We start from the raw sequence: 15,000 nt of genomic DNA on the forward strand, positions 1-15,000 counted from the left end.
AATATCTTGCCTAATAAAATTAATACAACACTATCATTCAAATCCTCAATACCATTTGTAATAATAACAACATCATTAATAATAATAGAAACTAAAAATGATTTTTGACATACTGAAGACGAAGAAGCAGATGCCCTACAATACTAGGTCACTCAAAGTAATAACTAAAAATTGTCGCAATTTGAAATTGGAGAGGGAGTGGGAGTGGGTGTGAATCCAGAGTGGCCAAGTCCTGTAGTGCATAGCCAGAATAGGACACTGATTCAGAGGTGCTATTGAGTTGAATTAAAATGTATCTATGGAAGGTTATTAAATAATATCATGTTGTAAAATGTTTACCACAAAGACATCATGCATTCTTACCTTTGTTGAAGACTTCTGTAACTGCGAACGAGTACCATAGTTATGAGATGATGACGCACTTGCTTAGTCTCTTTGGGACTGAAAAGACAAAATATATATATATATATATATATATATATATATATATATATATATATATATATATATATATATATATATATATATATATATATATATTATATATCATACAGTCCAACTGCCAATGAAAGACAAAAGAGAGCCAAATTAAGAAATAGTATATTACAAGAAAAAATTAGCCCTGTGATTATTAGGCAATTCAATAATTTCTCAATCAAAACTAGCTTAATATTTTGAAGTTCAACGCAGTATTGGCTTACATAGTGCAGTACTGTAATGAAACATTCGTTCCAAAAACATCAATTTAACATTGGAGGTACGTGGACAGCACATACGTTACTTACATTACTTTAGTCAAAATAATTTCATAGTAACACTAAAAATATATCCAGCTTCACTCAATAAGAAACTATATTAATATAGTGACTTGTGTACTTATGTCCAGAGAGGTGTTAAGAAAGTAAGAAAATAATTGTATGAAAATCTGGTTATTAAGGGAAATTATAAAATTATATTTTCATTATCAAAAGAAAATATACTTTAGAATCTATCAAATGTTGAAGGAAGATTCTATAGACTATAATATTAATGAGTACAAATAGTGAAAGAAATGAGAAAGATATACAGTGGAAACGATATTGCAAAATCATTTGATTGTTATCAATTAAATCATCGTTAGAAATGGACATAGGCATAATTATCCTGATAAAAGAAATATATCAAAAGCTCGATTTGTAATGGAACCTCATCATGCAATATTTCAGCAAGTTAGGGAAATTAGTTGGTGAATCTTAATTTACTCCAATAATAAAAAAAAAATCCTAAATTATATGCATAACTGATCATTGGAAAGTGCCAAGATTCACGAATAAAAGAGCGGAAAAATGCCATTTGTAATGTTTAATGTTCATGCTTTTCTTACAAGATAACATAGTACCATACGATATTATTCCTTATTTTCTGAGAGGTACTTATACGAGTATATTGATTTTTTAATGATTACTAAACAAGTTATGCACTATATATAAAGTTAACCTCTATCTTTTCTCCTCATACTCTCTCAATATTCTTATATGTTAATGTGTATATATTTAAATTAATTATACACAAGCCTGTAGTAAAGTAACTTGTACAAGTATGCCTAATTTTATATATTTTCTAAAATTTGTGTAACATATCACCTACTGATTAGTTGTTTTCTGCATACTGATTTATCTAACGAGAAATATGTCAAAAATCAACTGTGAAGTCGTTGGGTTTCTTATTCAAATCACGCATTAAAAGTAGCATTGTATAAGGGGGTTTTTGAAAAGTAGATTAATTTAAAAAAATATATCTTATGCGAGCGTGGTCTGTGAAATGTAGTCAGTTCATACAAAGCAGTTTTCTGAAAAAAAAATAATAGTTCCCCATAGTGGATGCAATCTCGAATATCATCTTTAGAAAATCTGTTTTCTGTTATAAAATTTGTTATAAAAATTGTAATTCGAGACATTTTCTCCCTGAAACAGTCTTTCTTTTAAGAAACAGGAGTTTTGGCAGTTCTAAAGGTCACTCATGAATGGTAGAGGCAATAGATAGTGACAATGCCCTGGAGACAGACCATATTTACATATAATCAGGGTCAAAGTCCCCTCTCTACCAAAGCTATGATCAGGGATAGGTAAAGCCTTGAGGGAGTCTCGAACTCCAGTTCAGCAGATCGCCAGACAGAGACATTTCCAATAGGTTAGAACAATTATTATTATTATTATTTTCCAACCCTAGTTGGAAAAGCAGGATGCTATAAGGCCAGGGGCTTCAACAGGGAAAATAGCCCAGTGAGGAAAGGAAACAAGGAAAAATTAAATATTTCAGGAACAGTAACATTAAAATAAATATTTCCTATATTAACTATAAAAACTTAAACAACACAAGAAGAGAAATAAGATAGAATACTGTGCCCAAGTGTACCCTCAAGCGGGAGAACTCTAATCCAAGATAGTGGAAGACCTTGGTACACTAATACAGTTCATAGGCAAAAGTTTTCCTTATTAGATTTTATTGAAAATTGGATTTACATAAAAGAAAAGCCGTTTTATATAAAAGATAAGTGTATTATATGCTATCTGAAAAAAAAACCGCTGTTTTCTATTAAATATCAGATTGTCAAACTTTCATAATGTGATGTCAAGGAACAATATTCTATGAACAAGCATTTAAAGATCATATATCAAAATGTAGCATATTTTATTTTCTTTGGAATAAGCTGTTGAGAACCTATTTACATTTATCTGAAATGAAAAAAGGATTATTGCTTACCAACACAATACTTTTTGTTTTATTTTACACCACGTTAAATAAACTGAGTGCCCGGAATTTTCTCTTTCTCTCTCTCATTATATACATATATACATACATAGAGAGAGAGAGAGAGAGAGAGAGAGAGAGAGAGAGAGAGAGAGAGAGAGAGAGAGAGAGAGAGAGAGAGAGAGAGAGAGAGAGAATTAGGTCGAAAAAGACAAAAGCTAAAAAAAATATGATACATGTTATGCTGAAATACATAAACAAGCTTGTGATAAAATTATTATTATATCTACGTAGACTAAACTACCCTAATTACCCTCATTAACACTTTCAGTATATAACCTTGCTCTTGCTTTTCTCATTTTCGAAAAAACATCCTATAATATTTGGATAGGATGGCCAAAATCCTCTGGAGTGTATGATAGAATTTTCCATTCACGTTATTCGCGAACTCGTTTTAAGATACGGAGAGACTGTCGCCGTGGAGATGGAACTAGCCTTGCGTAACTTGTTTAGATTATAAGATAAACTTAATCAAGTTACAAGATCATTATTCCTATCTTCAGGCGCCGTCGCTTCACTCGCTGTGCCTCTTTAGCAAGGACGTTGCCACGCTGTTTTGCGTTGGGGGGGGGGTTGAGATGGGATCAGTGCCATATTTTGTAATTTATCCATCTTCTGATATGTGTTTTGAAATACACAAGTTGATGCGTAAATTTTAAGCTTAAGCTTATGTCTAGTGTTTAAAATAAAAATATTACCGTTTGAAATTTTATTGCTTTGTGGTATGATGTATTTATCTATATAAGCATGCAGAGTTCTACGGTGCGGTTGAATTAGTTTCATTTAGATATATGCGTTTTGAGAGCGTTTAAATAATATGAAATATTTGTGTATAATCTGTCAAAATGCAAGAGGACAATTTCTTTATAAAGCGGAAGAAAGAATTTCTATTCTAATTTATTAGCTTCAAAGTAGACATCAAAATTGGAATAGACCATTTTCAGTTGTTGATTAAAGGTTATGATTTATAATATATATATATATATATATATATATATATATATATATATATATATATATATATATATATATATACATATATATATATACACATATATCACAAGCTTATATAATCACTTAACCTCATGTCATTAACTACCTTCTTTATCAACAGTAGCTTGTGGAGACCTTTATGAAATCAGCATGATCTTTAATTTATACTCTTATTCAAATAAAAATTAAACTTGTAAAACAACTATTAACCGTCATAAAATAATTCGGAATACGGTCACATTTATAAAGTAATAACCATTTCAAGCGATAAATTATACTTTACAAAAAACTTTTCTTTAACCATATGAAAAGTATTATTCGTCCGTCCACCAACGAACTATTTTATTAAATCCCGTAGTTCACTGCCAATATAAACTTCCTACAGATAACCAATGCCCAGAATGTAATGTTCACAAGTGCAATAATTTAGGTACATCAAGCCAATTTTCTAGCTAAACTGGCTAACTACAACCAAGCTACTATTACTAAACCACCTTTTCGTAAATACATCAAAGCAACGACCAGTTAGGTAAATTTGGTGGGATAGATTTATAATATACTTAAAATTAGTTTTGTAAACATGCTTATATCCCAGCAGTTTACCTAACATATTAGCGACAAAAAAATGTACGCGATAAAAAGCAACATCTTTACTGCTGTGTTCGAAGATCGGGCAGGGGCCGAAGAAACTAGCAAGTCCATTAAACAATCTCTTGATAAAGGTAAAAATTGTCAAGTTCCATTTCAGTATACTTTAATTTCAAGCCTAGCCCTAGATGAGCAGCCATCTTGCAGTTCAAGTTGAGATAGTCGCATTGATTCCCCCTTTTGTTTTAAAGTGCAGCAATTATGTTGACATGTCATTTTCATGTGTAATGTTAATCTAGCCACTCACCTGGAAATGATATCAGACTATATGAACATGATCATTACTTTTCAGCCCCAACCTCGACTGATTAAAGTATCTTGCATCTTCGTCCGGTGAACGAGTAGACACTAAAGGACCAACCCTTGTTTCTTACGCTTATGGGGTAATGGTTGATCATTCTAGACACCCATCATGGTCAAGTTACTAGGTTTGTCAGGCATATGGACAAGACTTGGGCAATTACGATATCTTTATACATTCCTCTTTCCTAATCCACTTCTGGGACCTATTTTTTCATCCTTCAATATTTCATACTAGTACAGATATGGAATTTAAGAAATATGGCCATTGGCCCAAGTTTCTTAACAGTGGGATTATTTTCAACAATCTTAGTGCTAACTCAGCTTGTTCATATATCAAATTATTAACTGAATAACTTCAGTTAATATTAAGCCAACTGTTCAAAGATAATCAGGTTCTCTAGCTTTACTTTCTAAGAAACTTAACCAAGATAGTTTCTCTGTAATTTTTTTTTTTCAGCTTGTCAGGGCATTAATCGGCTACCCAATATTGTTCATAAACATGTACACAAGTCCCATGCTTATACTATTGACTTAATACCATAAGTTGAAAAGTATTTTTGCAAAATACTACTGTAATCAGACAGTAACACATCAAACTTTGCGAAACCTTTGAGTCTTTCATAAAAATTTTCAAAGACGTCCACATCATCCTATTTATATGTAGCCATAGCCTTGAATAAGTTTTATTAACTAAGGTAATTCCAAGCAGATTATTTATAATCAAGACATATACTCATAGTACGTGGTTGAAATATTCGACCTCATCAAGCTACCGAAAACTATTGCAAGTCCCTGCTTCGACAATTTATGTATCAGTTTGATCAACTTTAAAACTTAAGTTATGAGAAAATATACAATTAAGAGTAATACAATTAAGCTTGAGGAAGAGAAGCAGTTGTAATTTATTTTAAAGACAAATTCAATTAAAAATTTTACACAGTATCTGACCTCGTATGCAGCTGCTAACCAGATAATTTGTTAATGTAATTGACAAACACTTAAGGCTAGTAACAAAGTCAGGCATATCTTAACACTTACAGCATTGGAACTTTGCTGTATACAGCATCCAATCAAAAGCTTTCAAGTGGATTAAAGGACACCAAAACTAGGGGGACCACCGGCAGCAAATTCGCGGTACATTTACTTAGGAGATTCTCAATCCTGCAATCTTGGTACCTGGTCAGTATTTCTGCCGATGTGATCATTCCAGTATCCGACCTGCAAAAAATAAACGGATAAAGTCAAGAGTTTAATTTCTCCAAACTCTAGTAAACCACTACTGGTTTATCCAATAACCTATCCATTCAAAATTGAAAGTTAATGCAACCTCTTTATTATCAATTGCACGAATGAAAGTAATTTATCAATATAAAAGAATTATAAACAGCATGGAAGTCATAAATTACATTTTAAATGACAAGAAGAAATTGAAAGTTACAACAAGAAAGTTTAGGAAAACCTAATATAATCTAAATGACAAACAAGACGCTAACCTCGTTGGGTTGTTTGTGTATGCAAGCCTCCTTTGGCGTACGGCAAGTTATATAACCTGCTGTACGTCAAAGGGGCATCCTCCTCAACCAGGGGCCTCGCCCTTGATGGAGGAGGACTAGCTTGCAAAAGGGCTAATAAAAACCAAGACTAATTGACACTCACCAGGTACAATGACAACAGCCATCTCTCCATGTCTATTGAGTCCATAACAGATACTATCCATCACATCTGAAAAAGAAATCAAGGTTAGCTTGATAAAACTGCCAGAATACAAGCCCAAAACTGTAAGAGAAACTAACTATAAACTTGAACTTAACAAATTCAGAACAATATGATTTTATGGGAATCCTGATAAAATACAGAAAAAAAACTTAACGAAGTAAAACTAACGCTTAACAATGTAGAGAGCACCCCGTAATAAGACCAACTTCACAGAACAAGGCAATACAAAAAACTGGGAACAACTCGCCGACACAACAACTTTCTCACAGCGGACACTATTATAACCACGACCGTTTAAGAATTGTCAAATTTCAAAGTAAACAAGTTCTTAGCCAAGGACACTGAAACACTTAGTTTTACTGTCCTCTTTTAAATGAATATATGGCAACTTCATTAGAGAAATAATTTAGCTAATAAAAAGTATGTCATATCTATACGTTGATACGTTTTAATATAATCGTGTGAGATGTGTTATTATATAAATTTGTCAAAAAGGCAACTCGGAGTACTTAGACAAAAAGTGATGTTAATTCTATTGATTACTTCCGTTCTGTATTTCTATTCGAATGCACAATTATTTATCAATTACAAAAGAATTCACAAATTTTGACATAACATGTTTATCAAAATAGGAAAGTGAATTAAAACCAGCGTCCCAGCTATTTATGTATCATGGTGAAAAATAAATCTTGAAGAACATTTTCTCTAACTTGTTCTCATATACAGATTAAAGCCCTAAAAATATTTGAATTGCAGTCTGTAAGGAGAAATAAAAAACTTTAGATTTGAAGTGCATGATATAGAATTTTCTACTTATTTATAACTTACAAGCAGCAGTTTTGACAATTACTGACGATACACGAAGTGCTAGCCGATCAATTTACTTGGATTTTAAAGTTTAAGAAAGTAGAAACTCCATACACGCATACAGTAATGCAAACATTAAAAATTCTAAATGAAACGTACTTCTTCCTTTGTCAGATTATAGTGAATACGTTCATGGTAGATTAATGATAAATTTCCAGACCCTCCGTGACAATTCTTAAGATTTTCTATTCATGTTGGTAATAGGCGCAAAATCAACCAAGATCTTAAAATGAGCGATGAATCACTATCGATATTTTGGGGGTCAGGATTCTGAAGGCAATGGGTCACAATGTAACCAATAGTAGCTTGAGTGAATATAAATAGTTTTGTACCAATACACACACAACATATATATATATATATATATATATATATATATATATATATATATATATATATATATACACACACACATATATATATATATATATATATATATATATATATATATATATATATATATGGGTGTGTGTATATGTGCATGTATATATTATATATGTATCTCCGTGTGTGTAATTTGTATCACAACGTGTATATATATAAAAGAGAGAGAGAGAGAGAGAGAGAGAGAGAGAGAGAGAGAGAGTCTTATACACAGACATACTGCATTCATACACATGTGTACAGTACATGCAAGTCACATAAAAATGTTTAACTGCTGTTAATAACCTATATCTTTACAAAATCTCCAAAAGAAATTACCAAAATTTCCTCCGACGATAAAACTTTAAGCGAAATGAGCACCCGTTCGCTAAAGACAATACTTGTACAAAAAAGAAAAAAAAATAGAGCGAGATACATTAACTTTCGAGATTAATTACGAATTAACCAACTCGACTTAGTCAAATTTCTATTGACGGTCAAAATGAAAGAAAATATTTAATCTGAAGAATGTTAAAGATTTCGGGAAACCCGACGTGATTAAAAGAACGCACGGACCATAATTAGCATATTATTTAAGTGGATTTTTTCCTCTTCACTCACGCGGAAGCCTACGAATTTAGTAAGGGGTTGGAGGGAGGTTTAGAAAGACATCTTATGGTCTGGAAAGAACCGAGTCTGGAATGGAAAGACATCGATAGTTATCTTGGACCGGAGAGAAAGGATTTCTCTGGTCGTAAAGGGAAAACATTTCAAGCTGGAATAGAAAGACTTATGGTGGTATGATAACACATCTTATGTTTGGAATACATTTCAAGATACAGAGACATCTCAGACTGAGAAGACACCTTCGACTAAAAAAGCAGACCCAGAGCCGAATGGTTAGGAAAAATTCAAGAAGAAAATTTATCACAGACTGGAAAAAACGACTCAAGGTATAATGACAAGACCTCACTAAAACTGAAAAGAAACCTCAGTCTGGAATAGAAAGACACATCAACCTAGAATGGAAATACACCTACCTCAGTGAGGAATAGTTGGTGTAATGGGCTGGAATGGAAGAAAATATTCTCATCTGGGAAGGAATAGAATGTTATGAAAATGTTCAAAATTGTCCAGTTCATGACAAATAGTTGGAGTACATTTTTTATTCCATAAGTAAGTACATCATGGAATTAAAAGTAATTGCCTTTAGTGTTCACTATGTGCATAAAACTCTGAGTGAAATAAAGGTATACGGGCAGAGAAACAGATAGTCAAATTTACAGATAGATAAAGATGACTGAATCTCTGTTGTCAAAACAAGTAAGGGTCTTTTTTGAAATACCAATGTGTAAATGTTAATCATCCAAACAATTGTATCAGAGATAATTAAATGGTGTTTGTAAATATGACTGAAAAAGATATAATACTTGTGGAGAGGAGAGCATAGTATAAGATTATTTCTAGCTGATAAAATCATGATCAAACTGCCAGTTTCCGTTTTTTACATTATTTTTTTCTAGTAACGGCGTCTACTAATGCCTCTCTTTAGATTATATCTAACTACTAGTCAATACTCTTCTCGAATAATTAAAAAATATAGTAGTTACGCTTACTCTAAACAGAGACAATTTCGTCAGACCCCGTTATTAGGAAAATATTATAAAAACGGAAACCGGTACCGTGATCAGGATTTTATCAGCTAGAAATGAAAGAAGAAAAACGTTTGAATAGGAAAAAGTCATCTTTAGAATTGCAGATATTGCGAGAAAAATGTCGTCCAATCAGCCAAGATTAAAGAAAACAGATAAAAAGAAAGATGTCGTCGATAAAGAGAACAGAGGCAGAGAATTTATCATCGCCCCCTTCTTCAACCTCTCCCCCCCCTCCCCCGCCACCCTATAATCCAGCCAAGACCTAGAACACCCCTCTCATATGCCCACCGTTCCCCAGTTACACACACACAAGCTTTAAAAAGGGTTTTTCAATATCAAAGAAGAAAACGAATATTGATGCGTTCCAGGGACTCGGAGAAGCGATTCCAATTTTTCTTTTTTTCTTTTTTTTCGGGTGGAAAAGTTTGCCAAGAAACCGACGCTAATGATATCGTGGTGTGTGTGCGCGCGTGCTTACAACGTATGTATATAATGAGAATTACTATTTTCATTAACAAGTAAGATTGTTGTGTATTTACAATGCTTGAACGTTGTATCCTTTTAAGGATTCACGAAAAATCACATATGAAGCGTAATGTTCCAAATGAATATTTAGTGATGGCTGATGGTGCCTTAAAAAAAGGGAGGGGGGACCCCCTTCCAACACTGTTCCCACCCCGAAACCCCTTTTTCCAGTCTCAATTACTCTTCGGGCGATCAATAAGAAGATGAAGATCAGTTTCCATCCATTTTTTTGCAAATCCAGTTCAACCCTTTCCATCGCCTGTCTCATCTCCTGATTCCCACCCCTTCCTCCCTCTATCCATTGTCCCCCTATTCTGTAACTAATCTTATTTCTCATATTCTCTTCCTGCTCATTTTCGTAATTTAAATATATATATATATATATATATATATATATATATATTTATATATATATATACATATATATAAAGCATATATATATATATATATATATATATATATATATATATATATTATTTGCTATAACCTATAATTTTAATTCGTACTGTAATGTATACGGTATTTTCTGCTAAATAACGCAGTGCTTCGATAAACACATTGATATACAATACATGTATTTTCCTGTTAATATGAGCCTCTTTTTCTGTTATTATCAGATACCTTATGGAGTTCACTTTATGTATTCATAGAATAAGCTATGTAACATTTTCCCCCAATTTATTTCATTTAGATTGATCGTATTTACATAACTAATATTGTTGTTATTGTTGTTTTTATCGTCATTCAATATGAGCAAACAAACATAAAATACATAAAATACGTGTTTATGTATATGTCTATAAACAGAACGTAAGTATGAAGCATAACAGTTCTAAAGGCGAAAAGCAAAACGCTAATTGATATTACAAGATTAAAAATTGGCTTTACATTTAGCATGGCCATTAATTCAGATGATGCTTTTTCAAACATTTGTTTGAAACAAAATAATTTAGAACTGGTGAATTTGCTCTCAGGAATTAAGGCGGGGATGATATTTTAATATCTAAAAATTACATAAAGATCTTGATTGACTTATTTGGCCTTAAGAATTGTCGTTACAAAATTTACTGTTAACGATATCGAAGATAAGTCAATGTTTCGTTGTAGTAAAATAATCCTTATTTCGTTGCAGTAAAATGAATCCTATCAGCACATACTGCCATATATAAGTATTGTTGTTATGCCACTCAGATTTTCATAATGATTCGATAGCAATATTATTTTAATTGTGTAATTTTCTACATAATAAAGATAAGGTAAATATCCACTTTATTTTCAATAGCTATAAAAATTTAAAAACATCAATCTTTTCAATTACTTTTCAGTATTGTTTTCATTATGCGAATTCTTAATTAAATACGAATGAATATGATTTCATAAAGTTAAAAATTCTGCGAAGGTCTGTTATTCAAAAACTAAATAAACAAATTCAGAAGGGAAAAAAAACATGTACTGAAAAAAATCCATTTGCATCGAGCAAGATATGGCAACAACGTGTTCCCGACCAATCAGTTTACGTGATGAGATGACAGTTATCCTTTTTTTTCATCCAATTTCTGAGGGGAAACTAATAATTTCATGAAAGAATAATTGAATCTTATAAACATTGGTGAAAGGAGCTGTCATTCATATTCTTCCATGTTTTACTTTCGCCATTTTGAAATGAAGAGAATAAAGTTATATCGTTATTCCATCTTTTTTTGGATATTTTCTTTATTAAAATTCTTTTTAATCGGCTTCCTCTTAAAGTTAGGAAATAACAATATCATATCTCCCGTTCTCAATTTGGCGCAGAAATGAAAATCCCCCAGCTGGAAAATGTCTCATTTTGATGGGAACCGGGATGTGTGGAGATGATTGGGAGGAGAGGGTAGGCGGGGAGGGGATCGGGAGGAGGTTGTGGGACGCAGGGGGTAAACCGTCGAGGGGAAATGAGGGAAGGAAATGCCCAGGCATCTTCCTCACAGACGATTTTTCCTTAATAAGAAGAAACAGATTTGTTGAAGGATAAGACGACTTTTAAATTATTTGTATAATAACGTAACAAGTTTTAATGGCATATTTGCCTAGCAAAGCAGCCTTTTAAACATGAGAACGAGTGGATTCAATGAGTCAAACTCTCGTGAGTAAAGAATAAAATAAATAGATAAGAAAAAACAATTGATTCAGAAATTATATATATATATATATATATATATATATATATATATATATATATATATATATATATATATATGTACATATATATACACATATAAATATATATATATATATATATATATATATATATATATATATATATCTTACAACACCGTGTATTTCGTATCTAAGAAATTCTAAACCTACAGGAATCTGTTATAAGAAGAAAGCCCATAGGTTTCTGAGCATATAATCGCACATGTATAAGTCAAACTATGTGCGAACATCACGAATAAAGGGAAAATGGAATTTAGATACGTATGCACACGCACACACATTCAACCCTTCCCACCCTATTTCCCCTTTTCCTAACTACAACATGGCCGTTTGGGCAATTTTTGGAGATTGTTGTTTCCGAGCGTATCTCTCGGGGTATCAACTTCTAACCAAGGTATGACTAATTCCTCTCCCATACCAGAGGGACAGGGAGAGAGAGAGAGAACTCACTCTTTATCATATACAATAGAGGAAATATATGTGTGAGTATGTGTAGGCAGTAAAGGCTTATATATAAACGTACATATCCACTCATAAGTTCAATCAGCGACATTTTAACAGCTTTCCTTTGAGTTCGAAATAATATCTTAATGGAAATTTCTCAAGTATGAAATGATAATCCGTTTGACACGAAAGAAGAATTAGATTTTAAAAGATCCAAATGACATCAGAGGGGGATAAATCTCCCTCAGTTAAAAAAAAATCAAGAGAGGATTATAAACCTCCGTCAGTTTTACACCGAAAAAGGATATATTGAAAATGGCATTTTATTTTTTAATTTCTTGAAGAGGGCGGATTTGGGAGTCAGTGAAACACACATTCGAGTTTCTCTATCACTCTCCTTTAAGAATTTATATTTTTATGTAAGATATGGTCGGTGCCAATAAATTCTATTTTCTTAAAATCAGTCAATCCCTCTCTATCTAAATAAAGTTATTACAAAAATTAATCATTTATACCTATGTAGCTGAAAAAGATTCATAAAAAAAATAAAAGTCACTGATACAGTTTATATTGAAAATGAGCAAATTTTCTCGTTAGTGATATTGGTGTGTGTGTGTGTGTGTGTGTGTGTGTGTGTGTGTGTGTGTGTGTGTGTGTGTGTGTGTGTGTGTGTGTGCTTTTCCAGATATCTGAATATCCCCGATCGCTTTATCTGTTTATTATGCAATAACTGCATGTTTGAAAGGACGAACATCCCATTCTTTACAAATTCTGATAATCACTCTCTCTCTCTCTCTCTCTCTCTCTCTCTCTCTCTCTCTCGACGAGAAAATTCCCCCAAACTCTCCATCTACTAGAAAGTCCCTCATCCTTCAATCTACGCCACATTCCTCCCTCATCCAGTGCTCTCTTCCTCCCTCTTCCTCCATCTCTGCCCTCCCTCCTTCTCCACCTCCTGGCCTTCCTTCGCCGCTTATCCCATTAACCCTTCAGTTACCCTGATAATCTATTTCATCACATATTTTCCCTACCCCTTAATGATTAATTATCGAATTTTTTACCTTATAGTTTCCCTAGGAATCCACCGAGAGACCTGTGCCGTCTTCTTTTGGTTGGTTGTTGTTTATTGTTGTTGTTGTTGTTGTCTTACTGTACAGATGGTTGGGCGATTTATTGTTGTTTCTTAACTGTAGTTGGTTAATTTGTTTTTGTTGTTAGGCTCGAACTGTTGTTGTTTTATAACTACGTAGTTGGTTAATTGTTGCTATAAGATTTGTTCTGCTTTTGTCATTTACTAATTTTTTTGCTGGGTTTGCTGTTATTCTGATTGTTTCACTACGTTGTTTTGCTACCAAAGAAAATAGTCTGTTGTTGCAACTGGTTTGTTGCTAAGGATGTTCTATAATTCTCCTTATTGGAGGGATGCTATTTATTGTTCTTAGGTTTACTAGTTTATCTGTTTCATAGATGCTACAAAAGGATGGACTTAGCTTTGGATTTCTATGAAATTCTCTTAGAAGGAGAGAGATTAATCCACTTTGCAAGGAATCCGGATCCATAAGTGAACAGAATGGTTTCCGAGATAAATTCAGTAACTGAATTACGATAAGAATCCAAGTCCGGCTGTGAATATAACGAATTTAAAGGTGAAATTGGATCTGGTTGTGTGAACAAATTTTTAGACTAACCTGTATGTGGATGAAATGGAATGTATGGCTTTTTAGGTGAAATCAGTTCCGTATGTGGGATGAATAATATTTGGATAAGGATCTGGGTGCAGATTGTTTGAATTCGAAATTGCATCTACAGTAGATCCAGAAATGCAATTCAATGGATGGATTTTAATATAAATTCGGATTCAGAAGTAAAGTGAAAAAAAAAATTGAAATGAATCTGGATGTGGATATATATACTTTTTTCTTTTCTTTGGTTGAGGTACTTATTTCCTAAATAATATTTTCGAGTCGTTTATTGTTTGCATGAATTACTATGGATGATGTCATTATACTTTTCCATATCCTTGTTATCATTATCATAACTACACTAAACAATTCAATAAAATTTTCACCATTGTCATAATAATCATGATGAAAACCATTATGAAATGCAATGGAATTTTATTCTCTTCTTTAACAAAACAGGCTAATTTTCACCGGGACTAGACAACTTTGTAATTCTGTTCCTCCTCCTTTTTTCCCAGACTTATTATATTTATTTTTCAGTCTTTTCTTTTCTTTTTTCATTTTCATAAATGAAGCTTACAATACTCGGAAGTTCGGAAGGAAAACTTCTAAATATCTGAAACGAGTTATTACGAAATTAGGCCTACTAGTTGCTATTTGCCATAAATTCACCTATTACCTACCATATTTGGTGCTTACATTTTCATAATATATTCACGATTATAATTTGACATCATCTCATATATATACATACACAAACACACACACGGTCACAAGCTCTTGTCTTTGTGTGATTCCGCCTGGGGCTCTGATCCCGA

At 32.6% G+C, this 15,000-nt stretch overlaps 2 long non-coding RNA genes across 3 annotated transcripts in view; one reads left to right on the plus strand and one right to left on the minus strand.

The window, feature by feature from the left end:
- The window catches only part of LOC137630654 (uncharacterized), a 123,386-nt gene that overhangs the window by 62,922 nt on the left and 45,464 nt on the right, over nt 1-15,000 (plus strand). The gene's annotated exons all lie outside the window — the stretch shown is intronic.
- On the minus strand, nt 5,393-6,736 carry LOC137630653 (uncharacterized). Its single transcript, XR_011041747.1, has 3 exons — nt 6,619-6,736; nt 6,391-6,456; nt 5,393-5,952 (listed from the first exon to the last, which is right to left on the minus strand). It is a non-coding gene; the product is annotated as an uncharacterized lncRNA (long non-coding RNA).

Source organism: Palaemon carinicauda, chromosome 38, assembly GCF_036898095.1.
Source record: "Palaemon carinicauda isolate YSFRI2023 chromosome 38, ASM3689809v2, whole genome shotgun sequence".
NCBI lineage: Eukaryota > Metazoa > Arthropoda > Malacostraca > Decapoda > Palaemonidae > Palaemon > Palaemon carinicauda.